A 25,448-nucleotide genomic window follows, 5' to 3' on the forward strand; every position below is an offset into this window, starting at 1 on the left:
GTTAATTGTAAGGTTCAGAGCCTCTTACTGACAATGGAACACACAAATTGCGTCGCGATTCAATACATCGTCCTCCGGCCGACCTGTCTCCAAGGGTCTATTGCTGCCTCGGGCACCTTATGGTCGATCTCCTGTGAGTCTAGATTTTCGAATCCGACGCAAAACTGACAATTGTAACGTTCAGGGCCTGTTAATGAAGATGGAACACACAAATCGCGTCGCGATTCAATACATCGTCCTCCGGCCGACCTGTCTCCAAGGGTCTATTGCTGCCTCGGACACCTTATGGTCGATCTCCTGTGAGACTAGATTTTCGAATCCGACGCAAAACTGACAGTTAATTGTAAGGTTCTGAGCCTGTTAATGACGATGGAACACACAAATCGCGTCGCGATTCAATACATCGTCCTCCGGCCGACATGTCTCCAAGGGTATATTGCTGCCTCGGGCACCTTTTGGTCGATCTCCCGTGAGTCTAGATTTTCGAATCCGACGCAAAACTGACAGTTAATTGTAAGGTTCAGAGCCTGTTAATGACGATGGAACACACAAATTGCGTCGCGATTCAATACATCGTCCTCCGGCCTGCCTTTCTCCAAGGGTCTATTGCTGCCTCGGGCACCTTATGGTCGTTCTCCTGTGAGTCTAGACTTTTGACTCCGACGCAAAACTGACAGTTAATTGTAAGGTTCAGAGCCTGTTAATTACGATGGAACACACAAATTGCGTCGCGATTCAATACATCGTCCTCCAGCCGACTTGTCTCCAAGGGTCTTGTGCTGCCTTGGGCACCTTTTGGTCGTTCTTCTGTGAGTCTAGATTTTCGAATCCGACGCAAAACTTAAAGTTAATTGTAAGGTTCAGAGCCTCTTAATGACAATGGAACACACAAATCGCGTCGCGATTCAATACATCGTCCTCCGGCCGACCTGTCTCCAAGGGTCTATTGCTGCCTCGGGCACCTTATGGTCGATCTCCTGTGAGTCTAGAATTTCGAATCCGACGCAAAACTGACAGTTAATTGTAAGGTTCAGAGCCTGTTAATGACGATGGAACACACAAAATGCGTCGCGATTCAATACATCGTCCTCCGGCCGACCTGTCTCCAAGGGTCTATTGCTGCCTCGGGCACCTTATGGTCGTTCTCCTGTGAGTCTACACTTTTGAATCCGACGCAAAACTGGCAGTTAATTGTAAGGTTCAGAGCCTGTTAATGACGATGGAACACACAAATTGCGTCGCGATTCAATACATCGTCCTCCGGCCTGCCTTTCTCCAAGGGTCTGTTGCTGTCTCGGGCACCTTATGGTCGTTCTCCTGTGAGTCTAGACTTTTGACTCCGACGCAAAACTGATAGTTAATTGTAAGGTTCAGAGCCTGTTAATTACGATGGAACACACAAATTGCGTCGCGATTCAATACATCGTCCTCCAGCCGACTTGTCTCCAAGGGTCTTGTGCTGCCTTGGGCACCTTATGGTCGTTCTTCTGTGAGTCTAGATTTTCGAATCCGACGCAAAACTTAAAGTTAATTGTAAGGTTCAGAGCCTCTTAATGACAATGGAACACACAAATCGCGTCGCGATTCAATACATCGTCCTCCGGCCGACCTGTCTCCAAGGGTCTATTGCTGCCTCGGGCACCTTATGGTCGATCTCCTGTGAGTCTAGAATTTCGAATCCGACGCAAAACTGACAGTTAATTGTAAGGTTCAGAGCCTGTTAATGACGATGGAACACACAAAATGCGTCGCGATCCAATACATCGTCCTCCGGCCGACCTGTCTCCAAGGGTCTATTGCTGCCTCGGGCACCTTATGGTCGTTCTCCTGTGAGTCTACACTTTTGAATCCGACGCAAAACTGGCAGTTAATTGTAAGGTTCAGAGCCTCTTAATGACAATGGAACACACAAATCGCGTCGCGATTCAATACATCGTCCTCCGGCCGACCTGTCTCCAAGGGTCTATTGCTGCCTCGGGCACCTTAAGGTCGATCTCCTGTGAGTCTAGATTTTCGAATGCGACGGAAAACTGACAGTTAATTGTAACGTTCAGAGCCTGTTAATGACGATGGAACACACAAATCCCGTCGCGATTCAATACATCGTCCTCCGGCAGACCTGTCTCCAAGGGTCTATTGCTGCCTCGGGCACCTTATGGTCGTTCTCCTGTGAGTCTAGATTTTCGAATCCGACGCAAAACTGACAGTTAATTGTAACGTTCAGGGCCTGTTAATGACGATGGAACACACAAATCGCGTCGCGATTCAATACATCGTCCTCCAGCCGACTTGTCTCCAAGGGTCTTGTGCTGCCTTGGGCACCTTATGGTCGTTCTTCTGTGAGTCTAGATTTACGAATCCCACGCAAAACTGACAGTTATTTGTAAGGTTCAGAGCCTCTTAATGACAATGGAACACACAAATCGCGTCGCGATTCAATACATCGTCCTCCGGCCGACCTGTCTCCAAGGGTCTATTGCTGCCTCGGGCACCTTATGGTCGATCTCCTGTGAGTCTAGATTTTCGAATGCGACGCAAAACTGACAGTTAATTGTAACGTTCAGAGCCTGTTAATGACGATGGAACACACAAATCCCGTCGCGATTCAATACATCGTCCTCCGGCAGACCTGTCTCCAAGGGTCTATTGCTGCCTCGGGCACCTTATGGTCGATCTCCTGTGAGTCTAGATTTTCGAATCCGACGCAAAACTGTCAGTTAATTGTAACGTTCAGAGCCTGTTAATGACGATGGAACACACAAATCGCGTCGCGATTCAATACATCGTCCTCCGGCCGACCTGTCTCCAAGGGTCTATTGCTGCCTCGGGCACCTTATGGTCGATATCCTGTGAGTCTAGATTTTCGAATCCGACGCAAAACTGACAGTTAATTGTAAGGTTCTGAGCCTGTTAATGACGATGGAACACACAAATCGCGTCGCGATTCAAAACATCGTCCTCCGGCCGACATGTCTCCAAGGGTATATTGCTGCCTCGGGCACCTTTTGGTCGATCTCCCGTGAGACTAGATTTTCGAATCCGACGCAAAACTGACAGTTAATTGTAAGGTTCAGAGCCTGTTAATGACGATGGAACACACAAATTGCGTCGCGATTCAATACATCGTCCTCCGGCCTGCCTTTCTCCAAGGGTCTATTGCTGCCTCGGGCACCTTATGGTCGTTCTCCTGTGAGTCTAGACTTTTGAATCCGACGCAAAACTGACAGTTAATTGTAAGGTTCAGAGCCTGTTAATTACGATGGAACACACAAATTGCGTCGCGATTCAATACATCGTCCTCCAGCCGACTTGTCTCCAAGGGTCTTGTGCTGCCTTGGGCACCTTATGGTCGTTCTTCTGTGAGTCTAGATTTACGAACCGACGCAAAACTTACAGTTAATTGTAAGGTTCAGAGCCTCTTAATGACAATGGAACACACAAATCGCGTCGCGATTCAATACATCGTCCTCCGGCCGACCTGTCTCCAAGGGTCTATTGCTGCCTCGGGCACCTTATGGTCGATCTCCTGTGAGTCTAGATTTTCGAATGCGACGCAAAACTGACAGTTAATTGTAACGTTCAGAGCCTGTTAATGACGATGGAACACACAAATCCCGTCGCGATTCAATACATCGTCCTCCGGCAGACCTGTCTCCAAGGGTCTATTGCTGCCTCGGGCACCTTATGGTCGTTCTCCTGTGAGTCTAGATTTTCGAATCCGACGCAAAACTGACAGTTAATTGTAACGTTCAGGGCCTGTTAATGACGATGGAACACACAAATCGCGTCGCGATTCAATACATCGTCCTCCAGCCGACTTGTCTCCAAGGGTCTTGTGCTGCCTTGGGCACCTTATGGTCGTTCTTCTGTGAGTCTAGATTTACGAATCCCACGCAAAACTGACAGTTATTTGTAAGGTTCAGAGCCTCTTAATGACAATGGAACACACAAATCGCGTCGCGATTCAATACATCGTCCTCCGGCCGACCTGTCTCCAAGGGTCTATTGCTGCCTCGGGCACCTTATGGTCGATCTCCTGTGAGTCTAGATTTTCGAATGCGACGCAAAACTGACAGTTAATTGTAACGTTCAGAGCCTGTTAATGACGATGGAACACACAAATCCCGTCGCGATTCAATACATCGTCCTCCGGCAGACCGGTCTCCAAGGGTCTAGTGCTGCCTCGGGCACCTTATGGTCGATCTCCTGTGAGTCTAGATTTTCGAATCCGACGCAAAACTGTCAGTTAATTGTAACGTTCAGAGCCTGTTAATGACGATGGAACACACAAATCGCGTCGCGATTCAATACATCGTCCTCCGGCCGACCTGTCTCCAAGGGTCTATTGCTGCCTCGGGCACCATATGGTCGATATCCTGTGAGTCTAGATTTTCGAATCCGACGCAAAACTGACAGTTAATTGTAAGGTTCTGAGCCTGTTAATGACGATGGAACACACAAATCGCGTCGCGATTCAATACATCGTCCTCCGGCCGACATGTCTCCAAGGGTATATTGCTGCCTCGGGCACCTTTTGGTCGATCTCCCGTGAGTCTAGATTTTCGAATCCGACGCAAAACTGACAGTTAATTGTAAGGTTCAGAGCCTGTTAATGACGATGGAACACACAAATTGCGTCGCGATTCAATACATCGTCCTCCGGCCTGCCTTTCTCCAAGGGTCTATTGCTGCCTCGGGCACCTTATGGTCGTTCTCCTGTGAGTCTAGACTTTTGAATCCGACGCAAAACTGACAGTTAATTGTAAGGTTCAGAGCCTGTTAATTACGATGGAACACACAAATTGCGTCGCGATTCAATACATCGTCCTCCAGCCGACTTGTCTCCAAGGGTCTTGTGCTGCCTTGGGCACCTTATGGTCGTTCTTCTGTGAGTCTAGATTTTCGAATCCGACGCAAAACTTACAGTTAATTGTAAGGTTCAGAGCCTCTTAATGACAATGGAACACACAGATCGCGTCGCGATTCAATACATCGTCCTCCGGCCGACCTGTCTCCAAGGGTCTATTGCTGCCTCGGACACCTTATGGTCGATTTCCTGTGAGTCTAGAGTTTCGAATCCGACGCAGTTAATTGTAACGTTCAGAGCCTCTTGATGACGATGGAACACACAAATTGCGTCACGATTCAATACATCGTCCTCCAGCCGACTTGTCTCCAAGGGTCTAGTGCTGCCTCGGACACCTTATGGTCGTTCTCCTGTGAGTCTAGATTTTCGAATCCCACGCAAAACTGACAGTTAATTGTAAGGTTCAGAGCCTCTTAATGACAATGGAACACACAAATCGCGTCGCGATTCAATACATCGTCCTCCGGCCGACCTGTCTCCAAGGGTCTATTGCTGCCTCGGGCACCTTATGGTCGATCTCCTGTGAGTCTAGATTTTCGAATGCGACGCAAAACTGACAGTTAATTGTAACGTTCAGAGCCTGTTAATGACGATGGAACACACAAATCCCGTCGCGATTCAATACATCGTCCTCTGGCAGACCTGTCTCCAAGGGTCTATTGCTGCCTCGGGCACCTTATGGTCGTTCTCCTGTGAGTCTAGATTTTCGAATGCGACGCAAAACTGACAGTTAATTGTAACGTTCAGGGCCTGTTAATGACGATGGAACACACAAATCGCGTCGCGATTCAATACATCGTCCTCCAGCCGACTTGTCTCCAAGGGTCTTGTGCTGCCTTGGGCACCTTATGGTCGTTCTTCTGTGAGTCTAGATTTACGAATCCCACGCAAAACTGACAGTTATTTGTAACGTTCAGAGCCTCTTAATGACAATGGAACACACAAATCGCGTCGCGATTCAATACATCGTCCTCCGGCCGACCTGTCTCCAAGGGTCTATTGCTGCCTCGGGCACCTTATGGTCGATCTCCAGTGAGTCTAGATTTTCGAATGCGACGCAAAACTGACAGTTAATTGTAACGTTCAGAGCCTGTTAATGACGATGGAACACACAAATCCCGTCGCGATTCAATACATCGTCCTCCGGCAGACCTGTCTCCAAGGGTCTATTGCTGCCTCGGGCACCTTATGGTCGATCTCCTGTGAGTCTAGATTTTCGAATCCGACGCAAAACTGTCAGTTAATTGTAACGTTCAGAGCCTGTTAATGACGATGGAACACACAAATCGCGTCGCGATTCAATACATCGTCCTCCGGCCGACCTGTCTCCAAGGGTCTATTGCTGCCTCGGGCACCTTATGGTCGATCTCCTGTGAGTCTAGATTTTCGAATCCGACGTAAAACTGACAGTTAATTGTAAGGTTCAGAGCCTCTTAATGACGATGGAACACACAAATCGCGTCGCGATTCAATACATCGTCCTCCGGCCGACATGTCTCCAAGGGTATATTGCTGCCTCGGGAACCTTTTGGTCGATGTCCTGTGAGTCTAGACTTTTGAATCCGACGCAAAACTGGCAGTTAATTGTAAGGTTCAGAGCCTGTTAATGACGATGGAACACACAAATTGCGTCGCGATTCAATACATCGTCCTCCAGCTGACTTGTCTCCAAGGGTCTTGTGCTGCCTTGGGCACCTTATGGTCGATCTTCTGTGAGTCTAGATTTTCGAATCCGACGCCAAACTTACAGTTAATTGTAAGGTTCAGAGCCTCTTAATGACAATGGAACACACAAATCGCGTCGCGATTCAATACATCGTCCTCCGGCCGACCTGTCTCCAAGGGTCTATTGCTGCCTCGGGCACCTTATGGTCGATCTCCCGTGAGTCTAGATTTTCGAATCCGACGCAAAACTGTCAGTTAATTGTAACGTTCAGAGCCTGTTAATGACGATGGAACACACAAATCGCGTCGCGATTCAATACATCGTCCTCCGGCCGACCTGTCTCCAAGGGTCTATTGCTGCCTCGGGCACCTTATGGTCGATCTCCTGTGAGTCTAGATTTTCGAATCCGACGCAAAACTGACAGTTAATTGTAACGTTCAGAGCCTGTTAATGACGATGGAACACACAAATTGCGTCGCGATTCAATACATCGTCCTCCGGCCGACCTGTCTCCAAGGGTCTATTGATGCCTCGGGCACCTTATGGTAGTTCTCCTGTGAGTCTAGATTTTCGAATCCGACGCAAAACTGACAGTTGATTATAACGTTCAGAGCCTGTTAATGACGATGGAACACAGAAATCGCGTCGCGATTCAATACATGGTCCTCCAGCCGACTTGTTTCCAAGGGTCTAGTGCTGCCTCGGGCACCATATGATCGTTCCTCTGTGAGTCTAGATTTTCGAATCCGACGCAAAACTGACAGTTAATTGTAAGGTTCAGAGCCTCTTACTGACAATGGAACACACAAATTGCGTCGCGATTCAATACATCGTCCTCCGGCCGACCTGTCTCCAAGGGTCTATTGCTGCCTCGGGCACCTTATGGTCGATCTCCTGTGAGTCTAGATTTTCGAATCCGACGCAAAACTGACAATTGTAACGTTCAGGGCCTGTTAATGAAGATGGAACACACAAATCGCGTCGCGATTCAATACATCGTCCTCCGGCCGACCTGTCTCCAAGGGTCTATTGCTGCCTCGGACACCTTATGGTCGATCTCCTGTGAGACTAGATTTTCGAATCCGACGCAAAACTGACAGTTAATTGTAAGGTTCTGAGCCTGTTAATGACGATGGAACACACAAATCGCGTCGCGATTCAATACATCGTCCTCCGGCCGACATGTCTCCAAGGGTATATTGCTGCCTCGGGCACCTTTTGGTCGATCTCCCGTGAGTCTAGATTTTCGAATCCGACGCAAAACTGACAGTTAATTGTAAGGTTCAGAGCCTGTTAATGACGATGGAACACACAAATTGCGTCGCGATTCAATACATCGTCCTCCGGCCTGCCTTTCTCCAAGGGTCTATTGCTGCCTCGGGCACCTTATGGTCGTTCTCCTGTGAGTCTAGACATTTGACTCCGACGCAAAACTGACAGTTAATTGTAAGGTTCAGAGCCTGTTAATTACGATGGACCACACAAATTGCGTCGCGATTCAATACATGGTCCTCCAGCCGACTTGTCTCCAAGGGTCTTGTGCTGCCTTGGGCACCTTTTGGTCGTTCTTCTGTGAGTCTAGATTTTCGAATCCGACGCAAAACTTAAAGTTAATTGTAAGGTTCAGAGCCTCTTAATGACAATGGAACACACAAATCGCGTCGCGATTCAATACATCGTCCTCCGGCCGACCTGTCTCCAAGGGTCTATTGCTGCCTCGGGCACCTTATGGTCGATCTCCTGTGAGTCTAGAATTTCGAATCCGACGCAAAACTGACAGTTAATTGTAAGGTTCAGAGCCTGTTAATGACGATGGAACACACAAAATGCGTCGCGATTCAATACATCGTCCTCCGGCCGACCTGTCTCCAAGGGTCTATTGCTGCCTCGGGCACCTTATGGTCGTTCTCCTGTGAGTCTACACTTTTGAATCCGACGCAAAACTGGCAGTTAATTGTAAGGTTCAGAGCCTGTTAATGACGATGGAACACACAAATTGCGTCGCGATTCAATACATCGTCCTCCGGCCTGCCTTTCTCCAAGGGTCTATTGCTGTCTCGGGCACCTTATGGTCGTTCTCCTGTGAGTCTAGACTTTTGACTCCGACGCAAAACTGACAGTTAATTGTAAGGTTCAGAGCCTGTTAATTACGATGGAACACACAAATTGCGTCGCGATTCAATACATCGTCCTCCAGCCGACTTGTCTCCAAGGGTCTTGTGCTGCCTTGGGCACCTTATGGTCGTTCTTCTGTGAGTCTAGATTTTCGAATCCGACGCAAAACTTAAAGTTAATTGTAAGGTTCAGAGCCTCTTAATGACAATGGAACACACAAATCGCGTCGCGATTCAATACATCGTCCTCCGGCCGACCTGTCTCCAAGGGTCTATTGCTGCCTCGGGCACCTTATGGTCGATCTCCTGTGAGTCTAGAATTTCGAATCCGACGCAAAACTGACAGTTAATTGTAAGGTTCAGAGCCTGTTAATGACGATGGAACACACAAAATGCGTCGCGATCCAATACATCGTCCTCCGGCCGACCTGTCTCCAAGGGTCTATTGCTGCCTCGGGCACCTTATGGTCGTTCTCCTGTGAGTCTACACTTTTGAATCCGACGCAAAACTGGCAGTTAATTGTAAGGTTCAGAGCCTCTTAATGACAATGGAACACACAAATCGCGTCGCGATTCAATACATCGTCCTCCGGCCGACCTGTCTCCAAGGGTCTATTGCTGCCTCGGGCACCTTATGGTCGATCTCCTGTGAGTCTAGATTTTCGAATGCGACGGAAAACTGACAGTTAATTGTAACGTTCAGAGCCTGTTAATGACGATGGAACACACAAATCCCGTCGCGATTCAATACATCGTCCTCCGGCAGACCTGTCTCCAAGGGTCTATTGCTGCCTCGGGCACCTTATGGTCGTTCTCCTGTGAGTCTAGATTTTCGAATCCGACGCAAAACTGACAGTTAATTGTAACGTTCAGGGCCTGTTAATGACGATGGAACACACAAATCGCGTCGCGATTCAATACATCGTCCTCCAGCCGACTTGTCTCCAAGGGTCTTGTGCTGCCTTGGGCACCTTATGGTCGTTCTTCTGTGAGTCTAGATTTACGAATCCCACGCAAAACTGACAGTTATTTGTAAGGTTCAGAGCCTCTTAATGACAATGGAACACACAAATCGCGTCGCGATTCAATACATCGTCCTCCGGCCGACCTGTCTCCAAGGGTCTATTGCTGCCTCGGGCACCTTATGGTCGATCTCCTGTGAGTCTAGATTTTCGAATGCGACGCAAAACTGACAGTTAATTGTAACGTTCAGAGCCTGTTAATGACGATGGAACACACAAATCCCGTCGCGATTCAATACATCGTCCTCCGGCAGACCTGTCTCCAAGGGTCTATTGCTGCCTGGGGCACCTTATGGTCGATCTCCTGTGAGTCTAGAGTTTCGAATCCGACGCAGTTAATTGTAACGTTCAGAGCCTCTTAATGACGATGGAACACACAAATTGCGTCGCGTTTCAATACATCGTGCTCCAGCCGACTTGTCTCCAAGGGTCTAGTGCTGCCTCGGACACCTTATGGTCGTTCTCCTGTGAGTCTAGATTTTCGAATCCCACGCAAAACTGACAGTTAATTGTAAGGTTCAGAGCCTCTTAATGACAATGGAACACACAAATCGCGTCGCGATTCAATACATCGTCCTCCGGCCGACCTGTCTCCAAGGGTCTATTGCTGCCTCGGGCACCTTATGGTCGATCTCCTGTGAGTCTAGATTTTCGAATGCGACGCAAAACTGACAGTTAATTGTAACGTTCAGAGCCTGTTAATGACGATGGAACACACAAATCCCGTCGCGATTCAATACATCGTCCTCCGGCAGACCTGTCTCCAAGGGTCTATTGCTGCCTCGGGCACCTTATGGTCGTTCTCCTGTGAGTCTAGATTTTCGAATCCGACGCAAAACTGACAGTTAATTGTAACGTTCAGGGCCTGTTAATGACGATGGAACACACAAATCGCGTCGCGATTCAATACATCGTCCTCCAGCCGACTTGTCTCCAAGGGTCTTGTGCTGCCTTGGGCACCTTATGGTCGTTCTTCTGTGAGTCTAGATTTACGAATCCCACGCAAAACTGACAGTTATTTGTAAGGTTCAGAGCCTCTTAATGACAATGGAACACACAAATCGCGTCGCGATTCAATACATCGTCCTCCGGCCGACCTGTCTCCAAGGGTCTATTGCTGCCTCGGGCACCTTATGGTCGATCTCCTGTGAGTCTAGATTTTCGAATGCGACGCAAAACTGACAGTTAATTGTAACGTTCAGAGCCTGTTAATGACGATGGAACACACAAATCCCGTCGCGATTCAATACATCGTCCTCCGGCAGACCTGTCTCCAAGGGTCTATTGCTGCCTCGGGCACCTTATGGTCGATCTCCTGTGAGTCTAGATTTTCGAATCCGACGCAAAACTGTCAGTTAATTGTAACGTTCAGAGCCTGTTAATGACGATGGAACACAGAAATCGCGTCGCGATTCAATACATCGTCCTCCGGCCGACCTGTCTCCAAGGGTCTATTGCTGCCTCGGGCACCTTATGGTCGATATCCTGTAAGTCTAGATTTTCGAATCCGACGCAAAACTGACAGTTAATTGTAAGGTTCTGAGCCTGTTAATGACGATGGAACACACAAATCGCGTCGCGATTCAAAACATCGTCCTCCGGCCGACATGTCTCCAAGGGTATATTGCTGCCTCGGGCACCTTTTGGTCGATCTCCCGTGAGACTAGATTTTCGAATCCGACGCAAAACTGACAGTTAATTGTAAGGTTCAGAGCCTGTTAATGACGATGGAACACACAAATTGCGTCGCGATTCAATACATCGTCCTCCGGCCTGCCTTTCTCCAAGGGTCTATTGCTGCCTCGGGCACCTTATGGTCGTTCTCCTGTGAGTCTAGACTTTTGAATCCGACGCAAAACTGACAGTTAATTGTAAGGTTCAGAGCCTGTTAATTACGATGGAACACACAAATTGCGTCGCGATTCAATACATCGTCCTCCAGCCGACTTGTCTCCAAGGGTCTTGTGCTGCCTTGGGCACCTTATGGTCGTTCTTCTGTGAGTCTAGATTTACGAATCCGACGCAAAACTTACAGTTAATTGTAAGGTTCAGAGCCTCTTAATGACAATGGAACACACAAATCGCGTCGCGATTCAATACATCGTCCTCCGGCCGACCTGTCTCCAAGGGTCTATTGCTGCCTCGGGCACCTTATGGTCGATCTCCTGTGAGTCTAGATTTTCGAATGCGACGCAAAACTGACAGTTAATTGTAACGTTCAGAGCCTGTTAATGACGATGGAACACACAAATCCCGTCGCGATTCAATACATCGTCCTCCGGCAGACCTGTCTCCAAGGGTCTATTGCTGCCTCGGGCACCTTATGGTCGTTCTCCTGTGAGTCTAGATTTTCGAATCCGACGCAAAACTGACAGTTAATTGTAACGTTCAGGGCCTGTTAATGACGATGGAACACACAAATCGCGTCGCGATTCAATACATCGTCCTCCAGCCGACTTGTCTCCAAGGGTCTTGTGCTGCCTTGGGCACCTTATGGTCGTTCTTCTGTGAGTCTAGATTTACGAATCCCACGCAAAACTGACAGTTATTTGTAAGGTTCAGAGCCTCTTAATGACAATGGAACACACAAATCGCGTCGCGATTCAATACATCGTCCTCCGGCCGACCTGTCTCCAAGGGTCTATTGCTGCCTCGGGCACCTTATGGTCGATCTCCTGTGAGTCTAGATTTTCGAATGCGACGCAAAACTGACAGTTAATTGTAACGTTCAGAGCCTGTTAATGACGATGGAACACACAAATCCCGTCGCGATTCAATACATCGTCCTCCGGCAGACCGGTCTCCAAGGGTCTAGTGCTGCCTCGGGCACCTTATGGTCGATCTCCTGTGAGTCTAGATTTTCGAATCCGACGCAAAACTGTCAGTTAATTGTAACGTTCAGAGCCTGTTAATGACGATGGAACACACAAATCGCGTCGCGATTCAATACATCGTCCTCCGGCCGACCTGTCTCCAAGGGTCTATTGCTGCCTCGGGCACCATATGGTCGATATCCTGTGAGTCTAGATTTTCGAATCCGACGCAAAACTGACAGTTAATTGTAAGGTTCTGAGCCTGTTAATGACGATGGAACACACAAATCGCGTCGCGATTCAATACATCGTCCTCCGGCCGACATGTCTCCAAGGGTATATTGCTGCCTCGGGCACCTTTTGGTCGATCTCCCGTGAGTCTAGATTTTCGAATCCGACGCAAAACTGACAGTTAATTGTAAGGTTCAGAGCCTGTTAATGACGATGGAACACACAAATTGCGTCGCGATTCAATACATCGTCCTCCGGCCTGCCTTTCTCCAAGGGTCTATTGCTGCCTCGGGCACCTTATGGTCGTTCTCCTGTGAGTCTAGACTTTTGAATCCGACGCAAAACTGACAGTTAATTGTAAGGTTCAGAGCCTGTTAATTACGATGGAACACACAAATTGCGTCGCGATTCAATACATCGTCCTCCAGCCGACTTGTCTCCAAGGGTCTTGTGCTGCCTTGGGCACCTTATGGTCGTTCTTCTGTGAGTCTAGATTTTCGAATCCGACGCAAAACTTACAGTTAATTGTAAGGTTCAGAGCCTCTTAATGACAGTGGAACACACAGATCGCGTCGCGATTCAATACATCGTCCTCCGGCCGACCTGTCTCCAAGGGTCTATTGCTGCCTCGGACACCTTATGGTCGATTTCCTGTGAGTCTAGAGTTTCGAATCCGACGCAGTTAATTGTAACGTTCAGAGCCTCTTGATGACGATGGAACACACAAATTGCGTCACGATTCAATACATCGTCCTCCAGCCGACTTGTCTCCAAGGGTCTAGTGCTGCCTCGGACACCTTATGGTCGTTCTCCTGTGAGTCTAGATTTTCGAATCCCACGCAAAACTGACAGTTAATTGTAAGGTTCAGAGCCTCTTAATGACAATGGAACACACAAATCGCGTCGCGATTCAATACATCGTCCTCCGGCCGACCTGTCTCCAAGGGTCTATTGCTGCCTCGGGCACCTTATGGTCGATCTCCTGTGAGTCTAGATTTTCGAATGCGACGCAAAACTGACAGTTAATTGTAACGTTCAGAGCCTGTTAATGACGATGGAACACACAAATCCCGTCGCCATTCAATACATCGTCCTCTGGCAGACCTGTCTCCAAGGGTCTATTGCTGCCTCGGGCACCTTATGGTCGTTCTCCTGTGAGTCTAGATTTTCGAATCCGACGCAAAACTGACAGTTAATTGTAACGTTCAGGGCCTGTTAATGACGATGGAACACACAAATCGCGTCGCGATTCAATACATCGTCCTCCAGCCGACTTGTCTCCAAGGGTCTTGTGCTGCCTTGGGCACCTTATGGTCGTTCTTCTGTGAGTCTAGATTTACGAATCCCACGCAAAACTGACAGTTATTTGTAACGTTCAGAGCCTCTTAATGACAATGGAACACACAAATCGCGTCGCGATTCAATACATCGTCCTCCGGCCGACCTGTCTCCAAGGGTCTATTGCTGCCTCGGGCACCTTATGGTCAATCTCCAGTGAGTCTAGATTTTCGAATGCGACGCAAAACTGACAGTTAATTGTAACGTTCAGAGCCTGTTAATGACGATGGAACACACAAATCCCGTCGCGATTCAATACATCGTCCTCCGGCAGACCTGTCTCCAAGGGTCTATTGCTGCCTCGGGCACCTTATGGTCGATCTCCTGTGAGTCTAGATTTTCGAATCCGACGCAAAACTGTCAGTTAATTGTAACGTTCAGAGCCTGTTAATGACGATGGAACACACAAATCGCGTCGCGATTCAATACATCGTCCTCCGGCCGACCCGTCTCCAAGGGTCTATTGCTGCCTCGGGCACCTTATGGTCGTTCTCCTGTGAGTCTAGATTTTCGAATCCGACGCAAAACTGACAGTTGATTATAACGTTCAGAGCCTGTTAATGACGATGGAACACACAAATCGCGTCGCGATTCAATACATGGTCCTCCAGCCGACTTGTCTCCAAGGGTCTAATGCTGCCTCGGGCACCTTATGATCGTTCCTCTGTGAGTCTAGATTTTCGAATCCGACGCAAAAGTGACAGTTAATTGTAAGGTTCAGAGCCTCTTACTGACAATGGAACACACAAATTGCGTCGCGATTCAATACATTGTCCTCCGGCCGACCTGTCTCCAAGGGTCTATTGCTGCCTCGGGCACCTTATGGTCGATCTCCTGTGAGTCTAGATTTTCGAATCCGACTCAAAACTGAAAGTTAATTGTAACGTTCAGGGCCTGTTAATGACGATGCAACACACAAATCGCGTTGCGATTCAATACATCGTCCTCCGGCCGACCTGTCTCCAAGGGTCTATTGCTGCCTCGGGCACCTTATGGTCGATCTCCTGTGAGTCTAGATTTTCGAATCCGACGTAAAACTGACAGTTAATTGTAAGGTTCAGAAACTGTTAATGACGATGGAACACACATATTGCGTCGCGATTCAATACATCGTCCTCCAGCCGACTTGTCTCCAAGGGTCTTGTGCTGCCTTGGGCACCTTATGGTCGTTCTTCTGTGAGTCTAGATTTTCGAATCCGACGCAAAACTTACAGTTAATTGTAAGGTTCAGAGCCGCTTAAAGACAGTGGAACACACAGATCGCGTCGCGATTCAATACATCGTCCTCCGGCCGACCTGTCTCCAAGGGTCTATTGCTGCCTCGGGCACCTTATGGTCGATCTCCTGTGAGTCTAGAGTTTCGAATCCGACGCAGTTAATTGTAACGTTCAGAGCCTCTTAATGACGATGGAACACACAAATTGCGTCGCGATTCAATACATCGTCCTCCAGCCGACTTGTCTCCAAGGGTCTAGTGCTGCCTCGGACACCTTATGGTCGTTCTCCTGTGAGTCTAGATTTTCGAATCCCACGCAAAACTGACAGTTAATTGTAAGGTTCAGAGCCTCTTAATGACAATGGAACACACAAATCGCGTCGCGATTCAATACATCGTCCTCCGGCCGACCTGTCTCCAAGGGTCTATTGCTGCCTCGGGCACCTTATGGTCGATCTCCTGTGAGTCTAGATTTTCGAATGCGACGCAAAACTGACAGTTAATTGTAACGGTCAGAGCCTGTTAATGACGATGGAACACACAAATCCCGTCGCGATTCAATACATCGTCCTCCGGCAGACCTGTCTCCAAGGGTCTATTGCTGCCTCGGGCACCTTATGGTCGATCTCCTGTGAGTCTAGATTTTCGAATCCGACGCAAAACTGTCAGTTAATTGTAACGTTCAGAGCCTGTTAATGACGATGGAACACACAAATCGCGTCGCGATTCAATACATCGTCCTCCGGCCGACCTGTCTCCAAGGGTCTATTGCTGCCTCGGGCACCTTATGGTCGTTCTCCTGTGAGTCTAGATTTTCGAATCCGACGCAAAACTGACAGTTGATTATAACGTTCAGAGCCTGTTAATGACGATGGAACACACAAATCGCGTCGCGATTCAATACATGGTCCTCCAGCCGACTTGTCTCCAAGGGTCTAGTGCTGCCTCGGGCACCTTATGATCGTTCCTCTGTGAGTCTAGATTTTCGAATCCGACGCAAAAGTGACAGTTAATTATAAGGTTCAGAGCCTCTTACTGACAATGGAACACACAAATTGCGTCGCGATTCAATACATCGTCCTCCGGCCGACCTGTCTCCAAGGGTCTATTGCTGCCTCGGGCACCTTATGGTCGATCTCCTGTGAGTCTAGATTTTCGAATCCGACTCAAAACTGACAGTTAATTGTAACGTTCAGGGCCTGTTAATGACGATGGAACACACAAATCGCGTCGCGATTCAATACATCGTCCTCCGGCCGACCTGTCTCCAAGGGTCTATTGCTGCCTCGGACACCTTATGGTCGATCTCCTGTGAGTCTAGATTTTCGAATCCGACGTAAAACTGACAGTTAATTGTAAGGTTCAGAGCCTGTTAATGACGATGGAACACACAAATCGCGTCGCGATTCAATACATCGTCCTCCGGCCGACTTGTCTCCAAGGGTATATTGCTGCCTCGGGCACCTTTTGGTCGATCTCCTGTGAGTCTAGATTTTCGAATCCGACGCAAAACTGACAGTTAATTGTAAGGTTCGGAGCCTGTTAATGACGATGGAACACACAAATTGCGTCGCGATTCAATACATCGTCCTCCGGCCGACCTGTCTCCAAGGGTCTATTGCGGCCTCGGGCACCTTATGGTCGTTCTCCTGTGAGTCTAGACATTTGAATTCGACGCAAAACTGACAGTTAATTGTAAGGTTCAGAGCCTGTTAATGACGATGGAACACACAAATTGCGTCGCGATTCAATACATCGTCCTCCAGCCGACTTGTCTCCAAGGGTCTTGTGCTCCCTTGGGCACCTTATGGTCGTTCTTCTGTGAGTCTAGATTTTCGAATCCGACGCAAAACTTACAGTTAATTGTAAGGTTCAGAGCCTCTTAATGACAATGGAACACACAAATCGCGTCGCGATTCAATACATCGTCCTCCGGCCGACCTGTCTCCAAGGGTCTATTGCCGCCTCGGGCACCTTATGGTCGATCTCCTGTGAGTCTAGATTTTCGAATCCGACGCAAAACTGACAGTTAATTGTAACGTTCAGGGCCTGTTAAAAACGATGGAACACACAAATCGCGTCGCGATTCAATACATCGTCCTCCGGCCGACCTGTCTCCAAGGGTCTATTGCTGCCTCGGACACCTTATGGTCGATCTCCTGTGAGTCTAGATTTTCGAATCCGACGCAAAACTGACAGTTAATTGTAAGGTTCAGAGCCTGTTAATGACGATGGAACACACAAATCGCGTCGCGATTCAATACATCGTCCTCCGGCCGACATGTCTCCAAGGGTATATTGCTGCCTCGGGCACCTTTTGGTCGATCTCCTGTGAGTCTAGATTTTCGAATCCGACGCAAAACTGACAGTTAATTGTAACGTTCAGAGCCTGTTAATGACGATGGAACACACAAATTGCGTCGCGATTCAATACATCGTCCTCCGGCCGACCTGTCTCCAAGGGTCTATTGCTGCCTCGGGCACCTTATGGTCGTTCTCCTGTGAGTCTAGACTTTTGAATCCGACGCAAAACTGGCAGTTAATTGTAAGGTTCAGAGCCTGTTAATGACGATGGAACACACAAATTGCGTCGCGATTCAATACATCGTCCTCCGGCCGACCTGTCTCCAAGGGTCTATTGCTGCCTCGGGCACCTTATGGTCGTTCTCCTGTGAGTCTAGATTTTCGAATCCGACGCAAAACTGACAGTTGATTATAACGTTCAGAGCCTGTTAATGACGATGGAACACACAAATCGCGTCGCGATTCAATACATGGTCCTCCAGCCGACTTGTCTCCAAGGGTCTAGTGCTGCCTCGGGCACCTTATGATCGTTCCTCTGTGAGTCTAGATTTTCGAATCCGACGCAAAAGTGACAGTTAATTGTAAGGTTCAGAGCCTCTTACTGACAATGGAACACACAAATTGCGTCGCGATTCAATACATCGTCCTCCGGCCGACCTGTCTCCAAGGGTCTATTGCTGCCTCGGACACCTTATGGTCGATCTCCTGTGAGTCTAGATTTTCGAATCCGACGCAAAACTGACAGTTAATTGTAAGGTTCAGGGCCTGTTAATGACGATGGAACACACAAATCGCGTCGCGATTCAATACATCGACCTCCGGCCGACCTGTCTCCAAGGGTCTATTGCTGCCTCGGACACCTTATGGTCGATCTCCTGTGAGTCTAGATTTTCGAATCCGACGTAAAACTGACAGTTAATTGTAAGGTTCAGAGCCTGTTAATGACGATGGAACACACAAATCGCGTCGCGATTCAATACATCGTCCTCCGGCCGACTTGTCTCCAAGGGTATATTGCTGCCTCGGGCACCTTATGGTCGATCTCCTGTGAGTCTAGATTTTCGAATCCGACGTAAAACTGACAGTTAATTGTAAGGTTCAGAGCCTGTTAATGACGATGGAACACACAAATCGCGTCGCGATTCAATACATCGTCCTCCGGCCGACTTGTCTCCAAGGGTCTATTGCGGCCTCGGGCACCTTATGGTCGTTCTCCTGTGAGTCTAGACATTTGAATTCGACGCAAAACTGACAGTTAATTGTAAGGTTCAGAGCCTGTTAATGACGATGGAACACACAAATTGCGTCGCGATTCAATACATCGTCCTCCAGCCGACTTGTCTCCAAGGGTTTTGTGCTCCCTTGGGCACCTTATGGTCGTTCTTCTGTGAGTCTAGATTTTCGAATCCGACGCAAAACTTACAGTTAATTGTAAGGTTCAGAGCCTCTTAATGACAATGGAACACACAAATCGCGTCGCGATTCAATACATCGTCCTCCGGCCGACCTGTCTCCAAGGGTCTATTGCCGCCTCGGGCACCTTATGGTCGATCTCCTGTGAGTCTAGATTTTCGAATCCGACGCAAAACTGACAGTTAATTGTAACGTTCAGGGCCTGTTAAAAACGATGGAACACACAAATCGCGTCGCGATTCAATACATCGTCCTCCGGCCGACCTGTCTCCAAGGGTCTATTGCTGCCTCGGACACCTTATGGTCGATCTCCTGTGAGTCTAGATTTTCGAATCCGACGCAAAACTGACAGTTAATTGTAAGGTTCAGAGCCTGTTAATGACGATGGAACACACAAATCGCGTCGCGATTCAATACATCGTCCTCCGGCCGACATGTCTCCAAGGGTATATTGCTGCCTCGGGCACCTTTTGGTCGATCTCCTGTGAGTCTAGATTTTCGAATCCGACGCAAAACTGACAGTTAATTGTAACGTTCAGAGCCTGTTAATGACGATGGAACACACAAATTGCGTCGCGATTCAATACATCGTCCTCCGGCCGACCTGTCTCCAAGGGTCTATTGCTGCCTCGGGCACCTTATGGTCGTTCTCCTGTGAGTCTAGACTTTTGAATCCGACGCAAAACTGGCAGTTAATTGTAAGGTTCAGAGCCTGTTAATGACGATGGAACACACAAATTGCGTCGCGATTCAATACATCGTCCTCCAGCCGACTTGTCTCCAAGGGTCTATTGCTGCCTCGGGCACCTTATGGTCGTTCTCCTGTGAGTCTAGATTTTCGAATCCGACGCAAAACTGACAGTTGATTATAACGTTCAGAGCCTGTTAATGACGGTGGAACACACAAATCGCGTCGCGATTCAATACATCGTCCTCCAGCCGACTTGTCCCCAAGGGTCTAGTGCTGCCCCGGGCACCTAATGATCGTTCCTCTGTGAGTCTAGATTTTCGAATCCGACGCAAAACTGACAGTTAATTGTAAGGTTCAGAGCCTCTTACTGACAATGGAGCACACAAATTGCGTCGCGATTCAATACATCGTCCTCCGGCCGACCTGTCTCCAAGGGTCTATTGCTGCCTCGGACACCTTATGGTCGATCTCCTGTGAGTCTAGATTTTCGAATCCGACGCAAAACTGACAGTTAATTGTAAGGTTCAGGGCCTGTTAATGACGATGGAACACACAAATCGCGTCGCGATTCAATACATCGTCCTCCGGCCGACCTGTCTCCAAGGGTCTATTGCTGCCTCGGACACCTTATGGTCGATCTCCTGTGAGTCTAGATTTTCGAATCCCACGCAAAACTGACAGTTAATTGTAAGGTTCAGAGCCTCTTAATGACAATGGAACACACAAATCGCGTCGCGATTCAATACATCGTCCTCCGGCCGACATGTCTCCAAGGGTATATTGCTGCCTCGGGCACCTTTTGGTCGATCTCCCGTGAGTCTAGATTTTCGAATCCGACGCAAAACTGACAGTTAATTGTAAGCTTCAGAGCCTGTTAATGACGATGGAACACACAAATTGCGTCGCGATTCAATACATCGTCCTCCGGCCTGCCTTTCTCCAAGGGTCTATTGCTGCCTCGGGCACCTTATGGTCGTTCTCCTGTGAGTCTAGACTTTTGAATCCGACGCAAAACTGACAGTTAATTGTAAGGTTCAGAGCCTGTTAATTACGATGGAACACACAAATTGCGTCGCGATTCAATACATCGTCCTCCAGCCGACTTGTCTCCAAGGGTCTTGTGCTGCCTTGGGCACCTTATGGTCGTTCTTCTGTGAGTCTAGATTTTCGAATCCGACGCAAAACTTACAGTTAATTGTAACGTTCAGAGCCTGTTAATGACGATGGAACACACAAATCCCGTCGCGATTCAATACATCGTCCTCCGGCAGACCTGTCTCCAAGGGTCTATTGCTGCCTCGGGCACCTTATGGTCGATCTCCTGTGAGTCTAGATTTTCGAATCCGACGCAAAACTGTCAGTTAATTGTAACGTTCAGAGCCTGTTAATGACGATGGAACACACAAATCGCGTCGCGATTCAATACATCGTCCTCCGGCCGACCTGTCTCCAAGGGTCTATTGCTGCCTCGGGCACCTTATGGTCGTTCTCCTGTGAGTCTAGATTTTCGAATCCGACGCAAAACTGACAGTTGATTATAACGTTCAGAGCCTGTTAATGACGATGGAACACACAAATCGCGTCGCGATTCAATACATCGTCCTGCAGCCGACTTGTCTCCAAGGGTCTAGTGCTGCCTCGGGCACCTTATGATCGTTCCTCTGTGAGTCTAGATTTTCGAATCCGACGCAAAAGTGACAGTTAATTGTAAGGTTCAGAGCCTCTTACTGACAATGGAACACACAAATTGCGTCGCGATTCAATACATCGTCCTCCGGCCGACCTGTCTCCAAGGGTCTATTGCTGCCTCGGGCACCTTATGGTCGATCTCCTGTGAGTCTAGATTTTCGAATCCGACTCAAAACTGAAAGTTAATTGTAACGTTCAGGGCCTGTTAATGACGATGGAACACACAAATCGCGTTGCGATTCAATACATCGTCCTCCGGCCGACCTGTCTCCAAGGGTCTATGGCTGCCTCGGGCACCTTATGGTCGATCTCCTGTGAGTCTAGATTTTCGAATCCGACGTAAAACTGACAGTTAATTGTAAGGTTCAGAGCCTGTTAATGACGATGGAACACACATATTGCGTCGCGATTCAATACATCGTCCTCCAGCCGACTTGTCTCCAAGGGTCTTGTGCTGCCTTGGGCACCTTATGGTCGTTCTCCTGTGAGTCTAGACTTTTGAATCCGACGCAAAACTGACAGTTAATTGTAAGGTTCAGAGCCTGTTAATGACGATGGAACACACAAATCGCGTCGCGATTCAATACATCGTCCTCCGGCCGACATGTCTCCAAGGGTATATTGCTGCCTCGGGCACCTTTTGGTCGATCTCCTGTGAGTCTAGATTTTCGAATCCGACGCAAAACTGACAGTTAATTGTAACGTTCAGAGCCTGTTAATGACGATGGAACACACAAATTGCGTCGCGATTCAATACATCGTCCTCCGGCCGACCTGTCTCCAAGGGTCTATTGCTGCCTCGGGCACCTTATGGTCGTTCTCCTGTGAGTCTAGACTTTTGAATCCGACGCAAAACTGGCAGTTAATTGTAAGGTTCAGAGCCTGTTAATGACGATGGAACACACAAATTGCGTCGCGATTCAATACATCGTCCTCCGGCCGACCTGTCTCCAAGGGTCTATTGCTGCCTCGGGCACCTTATGGTCGTTCTCCTGTGAGTCTAGATTTTCGAATCCGACGCAAAACTGACAGTTGATTATAACGTTCAGAGCCTGTTAATGACGATGGAACACACAAATCGCGTCGCGATTCAATACATGGTCCTCCAGCCGACTTGTCTCCAAGGGTCTAGTGCTGCCTCGGGCACCTTATGATCGTTCCTCTGTGAGTCTAGATTTTCGAATCCGACGCAAAAGTGACAGTTAATTGTAAGGTTCAGAGCCTCTTACTGACAATGGAACACACAAATTGCGTCGCGATTCAATACATCGTCCTCCGGCCGACCTGTCTCCAAGGGTCTATTGCTGCCTCGGACACCTTATGGTCGATCTCCTGTGAGTCTAGATTTTCGAATCCGACGCAAAACTGACAGTTAATTGTAAGGTTCAGGGCCTGTTAATGACGATGGAACACACAAATCGCGTCGCGATTCAATACATCGACCTCCGGCCGACCTGTCTCCAAGGGTCTATTGCTGCCTCGGACACCTTATGGTCGATCTCCTGTGAGTCTAGATTTTCGAATCCCACGCAAAACTGACAGTTAATTGTAAGGTTCAAAGCCTCTTAATGACAATGGAACACACAAATCGCGTCGCGATTCAATACATCGTCCTCCGGCCGACCTGTCTCCAAGGGTCTATTGCTGCCTCGGGCACCTTATGGTCGATCTCCTGTGAGTCTAGATTTTCGAATGCGACGCAAAACTGACAGTTAATTGTAACGTTCAGAGCCTGTTAATGACAATGGAACACACAAATCGCGTCGCGATTCAATACATCGTCCTCCGGCCGACCTGTCTCCAAGGGTCTATTGCTGCCTCGGACACCTTATGGTCGATCTCCTGTGAGTCTAGATTTTCGAATCCGACGTAAAACTGACAGTTAATTGTAAGGTTCAGAGCCTGTTAATGACGATGGAACACACAAATCGCGTCGCGATTCAATACATCGTCCTCCGGCCGACTTGTCTCCAAGGGTATATTGCTGCCTCGGGCACCTTATGGTCGATCTCCTGTGAGTCTAGATTTTCGAATCCGACGTAAAACTGACAGTTAATTGTAAGGTTCAGAGCCTGTTAATGACGATGGAACACACAAATCGCGTCGCGATTCAATACATCGTCCTCCGGCCGACTTGTCTCCAAGGGTCTATTGCGGCCTCGGGCACCTTATGGTCGTTCTCCTGTGAGTCTAGACATTTGAATTCGACGCAAAACTGACAGTTAATTGTAAGGTTCAGAGCCTGTTAATGACGATGGAACACACAAATTGCGTCGCGATTCAATACATCGTCCTCCAGCCGACTTGTCTCCAAGGGTTTTGTGCTCCCTTGGGCACCTTATGGTCGTTCTTCTGTGAGTCTAGATTTTCGAATCCGACGCAAAACTTACAGTTAATTGTAAGGTTCAGAGCCTCTTAATGACAATGGAACACACAAATCGCGTCGCGATTCAATACATCGTCCTCCGGCCGACCTGTCTCCAAGGGTCTATTGCCGCCTCGGGCACCTTATGGTCGATCTCCTGTGAGTCTAGATTTTCGAATCCGACGCAAAACTGACAGTTAATTGTAACGTTCAGGGCCTGTTAAAAACGATGGAACACACAAATCGCGTCGCGATTCAATACATCGTCCTCCGGCCGACCTGTCTCCAAGGGTCTATTGCTGCCTCGGACACCTTATGGTCGATCTCCTGTGAGTCTAGATTTTCGAATCCGACGCAAAACTGACAGTTAATTGTAAGGTTCAGAGCCTGTTAATGACGATGGAACACACAAATCGCGTCGCGATTCAATACATCGTCCTCCGGCCGACATGTCTCCAAGGGTATATTGCTGCCTCGGGCACCTTTTGGTCGATCTCCTGTGAGTCTAGATTTTCGAATCCGACGCAAAACTGACAGTTAATTGTAACGTTCAGAGCCTGTTAATGACGATGGAACACACAAATTGCGTCGCGATTCAATACATCGTCCTCCGGCCGACCTGTCTCCAAGGGTCTATTGCTGCCTCGGGCACCTTATGGTCGTTCTCCTGTGAGTCTAGACTTTTGAATCCGACGCAAAACTGGCAGTTAATTGTAAGGTTCAGAGCCTGTTAATGACGATGGAACACACAAATTGCGTCGCGATTCAATACATCGTCCTCCAGCCGACTTGTCTCCAAGGGTCTATTGCTGCCTCGGGCACCTTATGGTCGTTCTCCTGTGAGTCTAGATTTTCGAATCCGACGCAAAACTGACAGTTGATTATAACGTTCAGAGCCTGTTAATGACGGTGGAACACACAAATCGCGTCGCGATTCAATACATCGTCCTCCAGCCGACTTGTCCCCAAGGGTCTAGTGCTGCCCCGGGCACCTAATGATCGTTCCTCTGTGAGTCTAGATTTTCGAATCCGACGCAAAACTGACAGTTAATTGTAAGGTTCAGAGCCTCTTACTGACAATGGAGCACACAAATTGCGTCGCGATTCAATACATCGTCCTCCGGCCGACCTGTCTCCAAGGGTCTATTGCTGCCTCGGACACCTTATGGTCGATCTCCTGTGAGTCTAGATTTTCGAATCCGACGCAAAACTGACAGTTAATTGTAAGGTTCAGGGCCTGTTAATGACGATGGAACACACAAATCGCGTCGCGATTCAATACATCGTCCTCCGGCCGACCTGTCTCCAAGGGTCTATTGCTGCCTCGGACACCTTATGGTCGATCTCCTGTGAGTCTAGATTTTCGAATCCCACGCAAAACTGACAGTTAATTGTAAGGTTCAGAGCCTCTTAATGACAATGGAACACACAAATCGCGTCGCGATTCAATACATCGTCCTCCGGCCGACATGTCTCCAAGGGTATATTGCTGCCTCGGGCACCTTTTGGTCGATCTCCCGTGAGTCTAGATTTTCGAATCCGACGCAAAACTGACAGTTAATTGTAAGCTTCAGAGCCTGTTAATGACGATGGAACACACAAATTGCGTCGCGATTCAATACATCGTCCTCCGGCCTGCCTTTCTCCAAGGGTCTATTGCTGCCTCGGGCACCTTATGGTCGTTCTCCTGTGAGTCTAGACTTTTGAATCCGACGCAAA

Source organism: Schistocerca nitens, chromosome 6 (assembly GCF_023898315.1).
Source record: "Schistocerca nitens isolate TAMUIC-IGC-003100 chromosome 6, iqSchNite1.1, whole genome shotgun sequence".
In the NCBI taxonomy this organism is placed as follows: Eukaryota; Metazoa; Arthropoda; class Insecta; order Orthoptera; family Acrididae; genus Schistocerca; species Schistocerca nitens.